We start from the raw sequence: 16,455 nt of genomic DNA, 5'->3' as shown, positions 1-16,455 counted from the left end.
CAGTGGGCAACAGCAGTGTGCTTCTGCACGGCTCCTTCCTCTCCACTTTAGTGTTCTGCGTTCTCTGTCCTTGGGTATAGCTGGGACTTTGTTTTCTGCTGCCCTAACAGAATACCAAAGACTGGGCAATTTACAAAGAAAATAAGTTTATTTGGCTCACATTCTGGTGACTAGAAAGTCCAAGATCAGGCAGCTTGCTTTAACTGATGATAGAAAGCAGAGTGGGAAGAGGGCTTGTGCAGAGACCAAACAATCTACTCTCGCAGTAACTAATCCAGTCCCTGGAGAGAGAACTCACTCTGGAGAGAAGGCGTTAATCTATTTATGAGGGATCAGCCCGCATGACCCAGACACCTCTCACAAAGCCCCATCTCCCAACACTGCCAAATTAGGAATCAAATTTCAACGTGAGTTTTGGATGGGACAAACTACATCCAAACCTCAAGCTTCCAAATCACCCCTGTGCAGCTCAGCCCTTCCTGCCTCCCTGCCTCAGCAAGGGTGGATGAGGAATGGCTTGGGGAGGGAAGGGAAGAGGAGGGAAGCTAGAGGTAATGAGTGCTGAGGCCACCAGCCAGGAGCTCTGAGTGCTGAGTACAGCTGCAGCAGGGAGTTTTGTCTGTATACCACACTGATTCTCTGCAGAAGAACTCCCGGGCCTCTACACACATACACACAGCACTCGGCTATCAGCTTAATGCCTGTTTCAAATTATAGCATACCTTAGTCTGCAAGCTAGCAGTGTCTTATAATAGTACAATAGTATAAGACAAAGATCAGAAGGTACTTCTGGTGGTGGGCCTCTCAGCAGGCCCCTCAACACACCTCACCCTCCTCTCTGCCAGAGTAACACTGTCTTTGCCTCTCTGTGGTTAGAGTGGCAGTGGGGTCGGCCAGGGAGTTTTGCCACTTACTTTCTAGATAAATTGTCCTTGCTCAAGAAAGAGGGTGGTACACAGCCCTCACTGGCTCTTTTCAATCCTGGCCCATCATTACTGCTTGAAGAAATGCCCCCCAGATTTCTAGTTTATATATGATTTCAACCTTGGTTTCCTGTAGCAATAAATTATTTTCCTCTATATGTGTATTTTATTCATTATTTCAATGGACTTTTGGGCAAGAGGAGCTAGGCTTCCATACTCTACGACCATCCTGCTCAGGAGAGTCATATGGAAGGGGCAGCCAGAAGACACTTAAAAGGAGCAGTCGGAGAAGTAGGAGGAGAACCAGAAGAGGACAATGCCATAAGGTCTACATATGAAGATGGGCAGTCAGCATTTCCAACTACATCAGTAAAGAATACACTGAATCGGAAAACCAGGAGGTGACTAAAGAGGGTTGAAAGCACGGTTTCAAAGAGTTACTGGGGCGTAAACTGAGCTTCACATGTAGAAATGGAAACAGCAAGGGTGTAACCACTTTCTAAAGACATTTGGCCTTAAGCAAACAAAGAGAGTGAGGGGCTATGGCTTGAGAGGAGTTAGGTAAAAAGAAAAGGTTTTGTAGGGTAGAGGAACCTTGGCCAGTGGAGGCAGGATGGCTCCCAGTGTTGGGAGACCCCCTTGGCTCCTTGTTCCTGGATCCTCCCTGCTGCACAGCTTGTTTCACTCCTGCTGCCAGAAAGCTTGACCTGGTAAGGCTAGCACACCCAGGAGAGATGACCTCCATTCCAGCCTTCAGGACTTCTAAATTTAACCCAGACCACATTGCTTCTTGGCAAATCACGGTCAACTGTATCACCAAGGACTGAAAGAGGTGACATAGGTCTGCTTTTCAAAAATGCTAGCGATGATGACAGTGAACTCACATGTTGAATATATACACTAGACCTCAAGTCCTGGGTTTTGAATAGCTCATCTGATCCTCACAACCACTTTCTCTTATGTCTCTTATGTCAGGGTTCACATTTTACAGAAGAGAAAACTGAGATTAGAAGAGTTAAATTACTTGCCCAAGTCATAGGGTTAGTAAGCTAGAGAGCTGAGGTTCAAACTCAGATCTTTCTGTTCCCAAAGGCTGTGCTTTTTCTCCTTGGGCATCCGCAGCAAAAATACATGCAACAAGAAACATGAGACCTCAGGATAGACCAAGAGTAGCTGAGGTCCATGGAGAGTATTGAGTTATAGGACCAGAGAGAGAGGTTAATGTCAAATGGGTTTGCCAGATGAAATACAGGATGCCCAGTTAAATTTGAATTTCAGATAAACAGCAAATAATGTATTAGTTTAAGTATGTCCCAAATATTGCATGTAACATACTAAAAACTATGTATTTCTTTATCTAAAATTCAAAATTAACTGGAAATTCTGTATTTTTATTTGCTAAATCTGGCTACTTAGGTTGTGGATTGTGGAGGTTTTTAACATATGCTAAGGAATTTAGACTTTATTCCATGGTTAATAAGGACTCATTGAGGATTTTGGCACCAGGGAGTGACATTAATAAAATGGTGTTTCAGACTAGCCAGAAGACACTGGCAATTGTCCAGTATAAAATTCTGAAAAGGCTGGGCACAGTGGCTCACACCTGTAATCCCAGCACTTTGGGAGGCCGAGGCGGGCGGATCACCTGAGGTTGGGAGTTTGAGACCAGCTCGACCAACATGGAGAAACCCCGTCTCTACTAAAAATACAAAAAGTTAGCTGGGTGTGGTGGTGCATGCCTGTAATCCCAACTACTTGGGAGGCTGAGGCAGGAGAATTGCTTGAACCTGCGAGGAAGGGATTGCGGTGAGCCGAGATAGTGCCATTGCACTCCAGCCTGGGCAACAAGAGCGAAACTCCATCACACATACACACACACACACACACACACATTCTGAAAAATAAGACTAGAGTGGTGGGCCAGGCATGGTGGCTCACATCTGTAATCCCAGCACTTTGGGAGGCTGAGGGGGGTGGATCACCTGAAGTCAGGAGTTCAAGACCAGCCTGGCTAACATGGTGAAACCCCATCTCTACTAAAAATGCAAAAATTACCCAGGCAGGGTGATGCATGCCTGTTGTTCCAGCTACTCAGGAGGCTGAGGCAGGAGAATTGCTTGAACCCAGGAGGTGGAGATTGCAGTGAGCCGAGATAGCAGCATTGCACGCCAGCCTGGGCAACAAGAGAGAAAGCCCGTCTCAAAAAAAAAAAAAAAAAAAAAAAAGATTAGAGGGTGGCAAAAGGAAAGAAAAAGGAAAGGATCTAGCTGGTTAAAAAAGAATCCAATATGGCAGGTTTTCAGCAGGGATGGCTGAAAGAATGACAGAGCTACTGATGGAAAGAGACATGTCTAGAGGAGAAATTGCTTTGGGAAGAAAGAAAAATTGACTTTGAGATGATGCTCACAAGTCTAAGTGAGTTTCACAACAGAAAAAAAAAAGTTACTTTTTCTACAGCACCTTCTACCAGGTGCTTCACCATAGGATGCTACTCATCCTCACAGCCTCCCTGCCAGGAAAGTGTTACCACCAGTTTTCTTTCCTTTTCTTTTCTTTTTTTTTGAGATGGAGTCTTGCTCTATTGCCAGGCTGAAGTGCAGTGGCATGATCTCGGCTCACTGCAACCTCCACCTACCAGGTTCAAGTGATTCTCCTGCCTCAGCCTCCCGAGTAGCTGGGACTACAGGTGCGCACCACCACACCCCGCTAATTTTTGTATTTTTAGTAGAGATGGGGTTTCACCATATTGGCCGGGATGGTCTGCATCTCTTGACCTCGTCATCCACCCACCTCGGCCTCCCAGAGTGCTGGGATTACAGGTGTGAGCCACCACACCAGGCCATCAGCACAGTTTTCTAATGGAGAAAAGTAAGGCCACCAGACTGGTGGCAGAGTTAGGATTTTAAGTCCCATGCCACCAGATTAAAGTCAGGGCTTCTTTCCACTATTCCACACTGTCTCCAAGTAAAGAACTAGAACCAGAACTCCAGAGAAGTTGTGGCTGGAGCTGTGACTCCTGCGAGCTGAGACGAGGGAGCTGAAAAGGAGGAAAAGTTTGCTAAGAAGACATGTGAGAGAAGAATGGCAGAGAGCTTCAGAGCATCTCTGGCAAAGGAAACAGCCTAGCATTTTGAACACAGTAGCATAACACAATGTTTTTAGAAAGCAGGGAGAATATAGGGATGGTAAAAGGAAGTCCTGGAAAGATCTACAGATGCCACGTCATAAAGAACCTTATCTGTCAAGCCTAAGAGATTAGAATTATCCTATAGGCAATGGGATGTCATTGAAGAGTTTTAAGCAAGGCATTGAGATAACCAGATTTGTTCTTAGAAGGGTCAAGCTGGTGGCCGTGGTGTGAGACATGGACTGAAGGCCAATTAGGAAGCACCTGTGATGATCCAGAGGCAAAAGGATGAGGAGAGGAGGCGGAGGGAATAGATGTTAAGAGAAAGAATCAATAGGATTCCAGGGGAAAAAGAGAGGTGGGATGATCAAAAGTACTTTTCCAGGGTCACTGGGAATGCTGATAATATTTACAAAACATAGGGTATGCTGGGACAGTGGCCCACACCCACACTGGGAGGCCAAGGTGGAAAGATTGTGTAAGGCCAATCCTAGGCAATGTAGTAGGACCCCGTCTCTACATATGATAAAGAAAAAATTGGCCAGCGTGGTGGGAAGCAGCATCAGGAGAATTGCTTGAGTTTGAGGCTACAGTGATCTTCAGTCTTTCCACTGCACTCCAGCCTGGTGACAGAAGGAGACCTGTCTCTGAAAACAAAGAAACAAAAAACACAGGGCATGCAGAAGGAGGAACATCTCTGGGGAGGAAGTGTGAAGTTATTTGTCTTTGTATTCCTCCAACATAACTTAGAGCTGACAGCATAGGCTAGTGCTCAGTGTATGTTTATTTGAATTTGATTATGGACACACTTAGTTTGAAATATCACTGGAACATGCAGGTGGAAATGTTTAGTAAACTATTGGAACTATGGGTCAGGAGCTTAAGAGAACAATGTAAGCCTTCTGAGTTTCTTTGTGAATCAAGACCAGCTAAGTTTTGTATTTTTAGTAGAGATGGGGTTTCTCTACCGTGAGAAAAGGCCATGGACAAAATCCCTGTAAATACTCAGCATGTAAGGAGCAAGTGGAGAAAAATGAGCTAATGAAGCAAGCAGAAAACAGGCAGCCAGAGAGGTGACAGGTAAGAAAGTGTGTGTAAAGGAAACAGACATACATTTCAAGAAGGAAGGGGTTGCAGGAAGGGTCATGCTGCAGAGATGCCAGATGAAATGAGGACTGGTAAGTGTGTGTACACGGGATCTGACACTTTTTGTTTTCCCTGCTTCCTTGCCATACTTCTATTTTCCCTTGCTTCTCTGGCATGGTACTCCTCATAAAGCATTAGCACATAAGCATTTGCTGCAGGCCTTGTTTTCTAAGGAATTTTGGCTGAGACTTAAAGCTAAAGCAGTAATTGGCTATAAAAGTTGTAACTTCCAATTCCTATCCCTGTCAGTACAAAATTGTCATTTTTAGCAATTGAAAGCAGAGAAGAGGCTGGGCACAGTGGCTCACACCTGTAATCTCAGCGCTTTGGGAGGCCGAGGCAGGTGGATCACTTGAGATCAGGAGTTTGAGACCAGCCTGGCCAACATGGTGAAACCCATCTCTACTAAAAATACAAAAATTAGCCAGGCATTGTGACATGCGCCTGTAATCCCAGCTACTCAAGAGGCTGACGCAGGAGAATCGTTTTAACTCAGGAGGTGGAAGTTGCAGTGAGCTGAGAATGCAGCACTGCACTCCAGCCTGGGCAACAGAGCGAGACTATGTCTCAAAAAAAAAAAAAAAGCAGAGAAGAAAACACAACCACAACCTCAGAAGCAAATGTGTCAGAAGCATGTAAAGTGCTTGATACATCTTGCTTCTCAGATCCAATTAGCATAATGTAATCAGAATGATGAAACTACCATATTGTGCTGTGAGCTACCAAGACGATCAAAATCCCCATCAACTGTACTTTGACAGAGATCAGGAGAGTTAACATAGGCCGTAGGCAAGACAGTCAAGTGTACTGCTCTTCTTGTCAAGTAATGCTTTTGCTTCTCCCAATTGATGGGGCTCTCTAACAGGGACTGGCAAACTACAACCTCCAGGCCAAATATGACACTCCAACTGTTTCTGTAAATAAAATTTTACTGGAACACAGCCATGCTCATTCATTTACATGTTGTATTATTGCTGCTTTGACACAAAATCAAGCTAAATTGAGTAGGTGCAACAGAGATCAGATGGCATGCAAAGCCTAAAATATTTACTGTCTTGCCTTTTATAGGAAAAGTTAGCCAACCCATGATTGAAAATAAAGCATTTATCAAATCAACAGCCACATATCAAATACCAGAAGGTGTGTTGATGTGCTCTAATAAAGATATTATAGGAACTGCAACTGAGGCAATGACTCAGTTAAGTTTATGGTAGTCTGTTACCATCTTCCATTATTTATCTGTGCTTTTAAAAATAATTGAATTGAATGGGAATCTGTGCCCAGCACACTTCCGCTGCACTGTCTATCTTAACTGAATGGGAATGTGACTGGAAGACGAACACTGGACACTTTTATGTCTTTTTTTTTTTTTTTTTTTTTTGACAGGGTCTCATTCTGTTGTCCAGGCTGGGGTTCAGTGGCATAATCACGGCTTGCTGCAGCCTCAACCTCCTGGGCTCAAGTGATCCTTCCACCTCAGCCTCCCAAGTAGCTGGGACCACAGGTGCGTGCCATCACGCCTGATTAATTTTTTAATTTTTGTAGAGATGAGGTCTCCCTATGTTGTCCACGTTGGTCTCGAACCCCTGGGCTCAAGCACTCCTCCCACCTTGGCCTCCCAAAGTGCTAGGATTACAGCCATGAGCCCACTTTAAGTCTTTGATGTTGGTGCTAATCCCTGCACTTCCTCTTGGGATATGGTAATACTTCTGATTTAGTATCTTAACCAGAGGCAGGAGGTGGCTTGGGGGCTTCTATTTGGCCTTTCCTACCATAAAGAAGTTTATTTCACAGGTCAGAAAACCAAAGTGACAATTTTCCAGATTCTAAGTATATCTGTCTCAATTATACTTTCAGAAACCAGGGACATAAACTTAAGGCCAGTTTGCAAAACCTCTGGATACATTGTGATATAATCTTGAGCCAGGGGGTCTATTCATCACCTGGACTCAGGAAACCACCAATCTAACTACAGGGCATGATAACATTTCAGGTCCCCAATACCAGCTCTCGGAACATCTAGGTATTCTCCTTTACCCAGTGTAGTTGTCTTTGGAAAATGTCACTTGTCCTTTTAGAGAGGGATTCTAAAAATATTAATGTATATCCTTATGGTAGTTTTGGAGTTTCCTTCTCAAGGGGACTCAGCCTTCCCTTCAATCAATGGGCTCTGGGTTTGTAAACTGACTTAGATTTGGAAACTAGCTGAGGGAAACCAATGTTCCATTGTGATGGCTGATGTCAGCCTTCTGCTTACCAATTCGTGCATTTATTTTATAAATTAAGTAATATCCTACATGGCTGCCCATCTGTCTCAACCCTAGGAATACTCAAATCTACTAATTGTTGCCAAAAATATTTATGGGTCAAGGCACCTTGATTGTCATACTGGCATTGCTGCCCATTATGGTAATTGTATTTACCTTTGCTCTGTTAGTTGTTATTATTTGGCTTCTGGTATTCTGGAATTCCATCATCCCTTTTGATACTAGAGATCCATGTTCCATGGCAGTATCCCCCACTCTTGGCCTTGACAGGGCTCCTTTCACCAATGTATTTCTTATTCCTTAGTATAAGGAAGTTCCCTGGGCTCTTGGAGCATATAGACAGGTGGCGGGTTAGCAGGTCTTAATACATAGTAAATATATTCCAATGTTCTCACTTTCCTATGACTTTTGATCCCTTCTCCAGTACAATGCCAAGATTATTTCTGGTGTGTCCAAGCTTCAAGGAAACAGCACAACAAACTATTTATAGTGGCCTCAAGTGCTCTTGCCAAAACACTGGATAACCACTCATGAGTGTATGCCCTCATGTAATGAATTCTCTCTTATAAAACCTTATTTTATGCACTCACTTTCTCTCTCTCCCCAGTCTTACATTTTCAAGATCTACTCCTACCTGCATTACCCTGATTCTGTTGACAAAGAGTCAAACTCTGTAAAATATTTTAAGAGATTTATTCTGAGCCAAATATGAGTTATCATGGCCTGTGACACAGCCCTCAGGAGGTCCTAAGAACACATACCCAAGGTGGGGTACAGCTTGGTTTTATATAGTTTTAGGGGGGCATGATACATCAATCAAATACATTTAAGAAATATATTGGACCTGGCATGGTGGCTCATGCCTGTAATCCCAGCACTATGGGAGGCTGAGGCAGGCAGAACACCTGAGGTCAGGAGTTCGAGACCAGCCTGACCAACATGGCAAAACCCCATCTCTACTAAATATACAAAAATTAGCCACGCTTGGTGGCGTGCACCTGTAATCCCAGCTACTCGGGAGGCTGAGGCAGGAGAATCGCTTGAACCCAGGAGGCAGAGGTTGCAGTGAGCCGTGATCATGCTACTGCACTCCAGCCTAGGTGACAGAGCAAAACTCCATCTCAAAAAAAAAAAAAATATATATATATAGAAAGAAAGAAGGAAAATAAAATAAAATACATTGGTTTGGTTCAGAAAGGTGGGACAACTCAAACCAGGGGCTTCAGGGTATAGGTAGATTTAAACATTTTCTGGTTGACAATTGGTTGACTTTATCTGAAGACCTGGGATCAATGGAAAGGAATGTTCAGGTTAAGAAAGAGGATTATGGAGAGACCAAGTTTTATTGTGCAGATAGCAGACTTCAGAGAGAGAGCAGGTTATAAAATGTTTCTTATTAGACCTAAAAGGGTGTCTGGCTCTTAGTTGATTATCTCCTGGATCTGGAAAGAAAGGAAGGAAAACAAAGGGGGAAGGGGATTCTCTACAAGATACGTATTTTTCCCACAAGAGACTTTGTAGGGCAATTTCAAGGTATAATAAGGAAATATATTTTGGGGATAAATATTTCTTCCTTGTCTCAATGTTATGCCAGAGTGATTGAAAAGTAAGTCACGATATATAGGGTCAAATAAAACCCATCTGATGAGAATTTATGGTTTGTAGGACATGACTCCCTAGACCCCTTAGGTAGGAATTTGGGCAGATAAAAACATTAGAGTTTAGTCCTCAGTTCTTACATATTCTCCAGGTCCTACAGCTCCTTTGGAATGCAGGCTAACGCCTTCTGGAGCAGGACCTGTACTTCCCTGCTCAGGCTGTGCTGAGCTCTGGCACAGATTACCAGACTGGAGGCAAAAAAGGCAGAGAATGGAGGCTTATCTTGGGGAGAACGAAAGTTATTCTGCAATGACCTATTTCAGATGGGCAAGGGGAGGCTGTTTTCCTTAGTCAAGAGAAAAGGGTTTTGCTGACAGCATTATAAATAAATAAATAAGAGAGAAAAGGGACCGCTTCTGCTGGCCAGGAAGATTTAGGGACAATTAGGAGCTCAAGATTTTGAGGCTCATCTGCTCACATATTTCTTATTCAGGTCTTAACGCCCCACATTTTTCCTTTCTGGAAAATACCTTCACATGGGAAAGCTGTTGAAGCTATGTATTCAATACCTTTAGCAGCTTTGCCATTCTGGATCCTGAACCTAATTTCTTTTCTTTTTTCTTTTTATTTATTTTTTTTTTAGTCAGAGTTTCCCTCTTGTAGCCCAGGCTGGGGTGCAATGGCACGATCTCGGCTCACTGCAACCTCTGCCTCCCGGTTCAGGTGATTCTCCTGCCTCAGCCTCCCGAACAGCTGGGATTACAGGTGTGCACCACCATGGGTCAGCTAGTTTTGTATTTTTAGTAGAGACAGGGTTTTGCCATGTTGGCCAGGTTGCTCTTAAACTCCTGACCTCAGGTGATCCACCCACCTCGGCCTCCCAAAGTGCTGGGATTACAGGTGTGAGCCACTGCACCCAGCCCTGAACCTAATTTTTTTAAATTTTTTTAAATTATACTTTAAGTTCTAGGGTACATGTGCACAATGTGCAGGTTTGTTACATATGCATACACATGCCATGTTGGTGTGCTGCACCCATTAACTCATCATTTATATTAGGTATATCTCCTAATGCTATCCCTCCCCTCTCCCCCAACCCCACTACAGGCCCCGGTGTGTGATGTTCCCCAACCTGTGTCCAAGTGTTCTCATTGTTTTCAACAGTGTCTAACCTACTGCTGCAAGAGATGAGTCTCCTTCATGGCTGCCGTAGAACTCCTCTGGCTTTCATATTGTTACTTAATTGGCAATATGCTGCTTTGAACTATCATTTTCTTTTTCCAAGACTTCCAATGCTCTCAAGAGCAGCCAGTCTATTCCCCACTCTGTGCCATTATTATTGCTCCCATACTGATCAAATACAGCAGCCACATAATATCCTAATTCCTTATCTTCTATCTGCACCTCATCCCAGTCAACTGGAGGTGAAAGCTTTAGTAATTGTCACGCATGCCCCTGCATGGCAGGGTTATACTATCCTGTTTACCACTGGGGAAACAGTTCTGATTGCCTTTAGATAGGTGGGCTAGTCTCTAAAATCCCACTTTTAAGGGTCTGCTTTTAAAAACTACTCCTGGTACTAGCATTTTTGAGCCTACAGTCTCAAGAGGAGCTTAAAGCAAAAGTATGCACATTTTGTGATGGATGCTTTATTGATTGGTGAAATTGCAGGGAGGAAAGTATGATGAGAAAAAAGAAGTGAGGTAGGGAAGATGTAAAAACAAAGAGATGTGCTACCAAGATGGCCATAGCCTCACTGCAAACAGAGATGTTTGCCTGGCCTTCCAAGGCATCTCCACGGAGTACATATGAAGCCACTGCCTCTCACGGGAGGAAGGGTGAACAATGCTGGCTTCTTTTTGCCTCCTGTCTCTCAGTGGTCAAGGTTTACCCTACCCTAGACATGAAGTCTCTCACACTTCTGGGTGGTAGTACCCACTCCTCCAGCCAGCTTCTCAGGAAGACAGAGCCTCTGCAGCCCATTTTGGCCAATGTGCTTCAGTCTTTCCTCCTGAGTCAGTACCACATGGGGGCCCCTTGGTGTATGGGGGCATGTTAGCACCAGGGGCTGTGGCTGTGGCTTTATGACTGTGAGATACCTCATAGAGTTTTTGTGAGAATTTGGTCAAGTAATATCCAATGCCTGGCAGTTAGTAGGCACTCACTAACTAAATGTTAGCTATTATTATGAACAGTAATTGAGTGAATTTTTTTGTGCGTGATTCTTACACGATATGGCTGGTAGGAGCATGTTCCCCACCCCTTCTAAGCCTTTGTTAAGCGCCATGTGCTCAGTCACACACGCTGACACAGTCAGCCAAATCTAAGCGGCTCAACAGTGCCGTGAGTTGTGGTCTGCAGTAGCACGGGGCAGCCAGGCAGCAAATGGCTTTGCAGTTAGTCCACAAGAATGGCAACCACCATCTAGGCAGCAAAGAGTTATGCAACGGAGTGTTTTGCTTTTATAAAAATATGACTAGTGATAATGTCTTCCATTCTCTAGCCACCCTAAAACATTCTTTTAAATATTTAGCTTGTCTCTGAAATCTACCAAGGAAATAAACTGATACTGGTTTTTGTTCTATAAATTATAGTCACATAGTTCAAAGACAGTTTGCCTATTCACAGAGTCATACATTTGCTTCCGAAACCATGAATACAAGAGCCCTCAACTGTCAAGTGTCTGAAGAATATCTTTTCTGTGAGAAATCCGTGACACTGTCCTCTGAGTTTGGTTAATCATAAAGAAATATTCTTCATTTAATGAATAATTCAAATCTGAGTCTTGTCGCCATGGAAAACAGGGCTCTCTCCTCCCATTTTTCTTAATGAGGCACTCAATGCCACAGTTGTAATGTTTACCTCCCTTCCGGGAACAACAGCTCTTGACAAATGGAAATATGATTTCAGCAAAAAAAGTTTCCACTCTATATTTGTTAAACTGCTTCAATATTATGTTTTGATTCCTGCTTCGAATTTATGGAAAGGATTTTTATAGTCAAGGGAAGTCTACTGATGAATGTGAGAGGCATGAACCTTCAGACAGTGACAAAGTAAATTTGGGGCTTTAAAGAAATACACCATTTGCTTGTCTGGAAGCAAGAGCTGAGTTTTTAAAAATAGAAACTGATCAAAGTTAATCAGTCTAATGAAAATATAAGCGGTTAACATCTTATTTATGTAATTCTGAATCAATTTCCTAAACTATGCTTTCCTGTTGATGACAGATATTTATCATGAGTGTCTGGCAACTGTGTTGAAACTATTTGATGACCTGGCCAGGCGCGGTGGCCTTGGAAGGCCAAGGCAGATGGATTGCTTGAGCTGAGGAGTTCAAGACCAGCCTGGGCAACATGGCGAAATTCCATCTCTACCAAAAATACAAAAATTAGCCAGGCATGGTGGCATGCACCTGTGGTCCCAGCTACTCAGGAAGCTGAGGTGGGAGGATCACTTGAGCCTGGAAGGTGGAGTTTGCAGTGAGCTGAGATGGCATCACTGCACTCCAGCCTGGGTGACAGAGTGAGACCCCATCTCAAAAACAAAAACAAAACGATTTGATTACCTAGTTCCCCCCGTTCCTGGATTTACCTCACTCTCATTACCTGAGAACAGATTTGGCTCCATCAGTTCTGATCGTTGGCCTTATACCAGAAACATGGCATGAAGCTTCCTGTCTGGATCCCTCAGGCCACCCTCATCAACTACCAGCTGGACCTAACCCATCCCCTAACCCCACCCTTCTGAGCCTACCTCTGGCCTCCAGGAGTCAGACATACACAGGACATGGAGCCAGGTGCCACTAAAAAGAAATATAAGAAATTTATGGTAGAGATATGGAGAAACTATTTGTCTTAGTCTGCACAGGCTACTGTGATAAAATACCTTTGACTAGGCGTCTTTTAAACAAAAGAAATTCATTTCTCACAGTTGTGGATATAGGAAGTCCAAGATCAAGGCACTAGAAAATCTGGTGTTTGATGAGGGCCAGTTCCTCATCATCATCTCACAGCCATCATCTCACTGTAACCTCACATGGCAGAAGGGGCAAGGGACCTCTCTCAGGCCTTTTTAATAAGAGCACTAATTCCACTCATGAGGGTTTCACCCTAATAACCTAATCCCTCCCATAAGAGCTTCACCCTCTTGTTCCACCTCCTAATATCTCCCTGGGGGAGTAGAATTTCAACATATGAATTTCAGGAGACACAAACGTTCATAGCGAGACCCTGTCTCTACAAAACATAAAAAAATTAGCACATGCCTGTGGTCCCAGCAACTCGGGAGGCTAAGGCAGGGGGATTGCTTGAGCCTGGGATGTGGAGGCTGCAGTGAACCCAGATCGCGCTACTGCACTCCAGCCTAGGCAACAGAGCCAGACTCTGTTTCAAACAAACAAACAAATAAATAAATAAAATGAATGAGGTAGCTCTATAAGTACTGGCCTAGAAAGATGTCCATACACATTAAGCAAAAAGGGCAGGCTCTAAACAACAGGCACAAGAGAGGCTTTACGGTGTACCTTAAGACAAACAGTGTACTGTAAGACAGACTGCCCATTCGGTGATGCAGCCTGCCTCTCTCCTCTCCTCATCCCCGCGGTCTCCTTTCCACACTACTTCTCCCCCAACACAGCGCCTTTCCACGATATTGCGTCTTTTTCTCTCAGGACTCTCCCGCTCCTACAGCTCTTCCTCTCAGGGTCCCGGATCAGGACCCGGGTAGACTAGCTGTGGGAGGAATGCGCGTGCGCCGTGGCACCGCGCAGAACGCGTGGTGGGCGTGTTTTCCCCGCCTCTAGGGCGGAGCCCAAGAGCGATTGGTCCCCGTTTTGGGCCTCCCAGGATTGACTGGCCCTTCCACCCAACCAGGGCGGTCCACACCCGCTTACATCATTTCCGCCCTCGCCTGGGAGCGCCTCTTGCCCGGTCGTGTTTACCGAGGATACAGTGAGTTCTTGTTTTTCCTGTTCCCTCCCGCATTTGACAGTGTTCTGCAGACACTGGTATTGAGATTGGCGTGCTTCCCGCATTTACAGCGAAGCCCTCTAAGAGGGAGAGTTTAGGCCAGGTTTACTTTAGGAACCTGAGAATTAAAAACCGAATTAAAAAGTTGGCCCCCGCCCTGGAGGGAGATAAAGAGCCCCCTTCTCTCATGCTTCCTTGTGTGAACTGAATTTCATACATTACTCAACAAATCGATAGCCATGAACTCAGGTTCCTAAATAGTAGTAATGGTATTATTACTACTATAATCTGTAATACTATTACTATGGTATTATAGTAAGTATAGTAATAGCTATTAGTAACAGCTAATAGTAATAGCTAACCTTACATTAGACTTGGAGCGAGCAATCACTGTTTTGTTCCCTGCTGTAGTTTGAATGCCGCCTCGGAAACTCGTGTTGAAATCTAATCCCCATTGTGGCAATATTGAGAATGGGATCTTGAAGAGGTGATTGGGTCATGAGGGCTCTGCCGTCCCGAATGGACCAATCCATTCATGAGTTAATGGGTTATCACGGAGAGGGACTGGTGGCTTTATAAGAAGAGGAGACCTGAGCTAGCACACTGAGCCCCCTCACCATGCGATGCCCTATACTGCCCCTGCACTCCGCAGAGTCCCACAACCACCACCTCTATCTAGTTCAAAAACATTCCCATCACCCCAAAGGAAAACCCCAAACTCGTTAAGGAGTCACTCTCTAATCCCTCCTTCCCCAGGCCCTGGCAACCACCAATCTCCCTTCTGTCTCTGTGGATTTATATATTCTGAATATTTCATCTAAATGGAATCATACAATAATAAGACTTTTGTGTCTAGCTTCTTTCGCTTAGCATGTTTTCGGGGTTCCTCTACGTAGCATAAATCAGTACTTCTTTTTTTAATGGGTGAATAAAATTCCATTGTGTGTACGTAACACAATTTATCCATTGATGGACATTTAGACTGTTTCCAATTTTTGGCTATTGTGAATAGTGCTACTGTGAACATGCATGTACATGTACTTGTTTGAGAACTTAGTTTCGATTCTTTTGAATATATACGTAGGAGTGGAATTGTGGGGCTCTATGGTAATTCTGTGTTTAACTTTTTGAGGAACTCCTGTATCCTTTTGAAACCCTTCCTTAAGGCTATAATATTAATATAATAAATAATATTAGATATAATAAATATCTAAACTATTTTGAATCAGAGTTTCTGAGTCTCAGCACAATTGACGTTTGGGACCAGGTAATTCTTCGTTGTGGGAGAGCTGACCTTTGGTTATAGGAATTTTAGTAGCAATATTGGCCTCTACTCACTAGATGTCAGTAGCATCCTCCCACTTTAATCACCAATAATGTCTGGAGACACTGTCAGATGTCCTCTGAAAAGCAAAATTGGCCCCCTTCCCACTGAAAATTACTGTTTTAAAGGCTTCCCCATAAACTTGGAGCAAATGTGGCTAGCACTAAAGCAGAATACTACAACAAAGTAATGGCCTTTAAGAAATGGATATTTCTTAGAAGTCTTCCTTAGTATACAGGAAGTATTTTTTGTTTACTGTGTGATGTTGTTAAGAAGTTTGCAGATTTACAAATGTTTGACAACCAGAAAAATCTTATCATTAAATATTCATATACCAGCCGGGCGCGGTGGCTCAAGCCTGTAATCCCAGCACTTTGGGAGGCTGAGGCGGGCGGATCACGAGGTCAGGAGATCGAGACCATCCTGGCTAACACGGTGAAACCCCGTCTCTACTAAAAACACAAAAAATTAGCCGGGCGTGTTGGCGGGCGCCTGTAGTCCCAGCTACTCGGGAGGCTGAGGCAGGAGAATGGCGTGAACCCAGGAGGTGGAGGTTGCGGTGAGCCGAGATCGCGCCACTGCACTCCAGCCTGGGGGACAGAGAAAGACTCCGTCTCAAAAAAAAAAAAAAAAAAAAAAAAAAAAAAAAAAATTCATATACCTTTCAAAGGTAACATCAGTAATATAAATCCATTTCATCCACAACGCCAATAAATATAGCTTCTCCCCCGTCCCAGGCCAATTACATACTAAATCACATTTCTAGCACAATGCATCACATAATTTTTAAGATGGCAACTAGAAGCATGATTTGTAAGACTCTTTTGACATAGTAATACTTATTTTTTCAAATAAAAGTTCGGGCAGGGCCCATGAGGAATGTTATTTTTTGGTTCAGCCAAATAACGGAAAAACAAAAGCTATTTTTCATTATTGGGATACAGCGAACCAAAATGAATCTTTTTTTTTTTTTTTTTTTTTTCTGAGAGGGAGTCTCGCTCTGTCACTCAGGCTGGAGTGCAGTGGCGCGATCTTGGCTGGCTGCAAGCTCCGCCTCCCGGATTCACGCCATTCTCCTGCCTCAGCCTCGCGATTAGCTGGG

At 43.9% G+C, this 16,455-nt stretch overlaps 1 long non-coding RNA gene across 1 annotated transcript in view; it reads right to left on the bottom strand.

Annotated features, from left to right (window-relative positions):
* The window catches only part of LOC131381158 (uncharacterized), a 35,787-nt gene extending 21,984 nt beyond the window's left edge, over positions 1–13,803 (bottom strand). The window contains exon 1 of the long non-coding RNA XR_009209660.1: positions 13,585–13,803. This is a non-coding gene — a long non-coding RNA (uncharacterized LOC131381158). The remainder of the gene's footprint in view (positions 1–13,584) is intronic.
* Positions 13,804–16,455: the final 2,652 nt, after the last annotated feature.

Source organism: Hylobates moloch, unplaced genomic scaffold (genome assembly GCF_009828535.3).
Source record: "Hylobates moloch isolate HMO894 unplaced genomic scaffold, HMol_V3 SCAFFOLD_14, whole genome shotgun sequence".
NCBI lineage: Eukaryota > Metazoa > Chordata > Mammalia > Primates > Hylobatidae > Hylobates > Hylobates moloch.
This window is presented reverse-complemented; position numbering and strand designations above follow the sequence as displayed.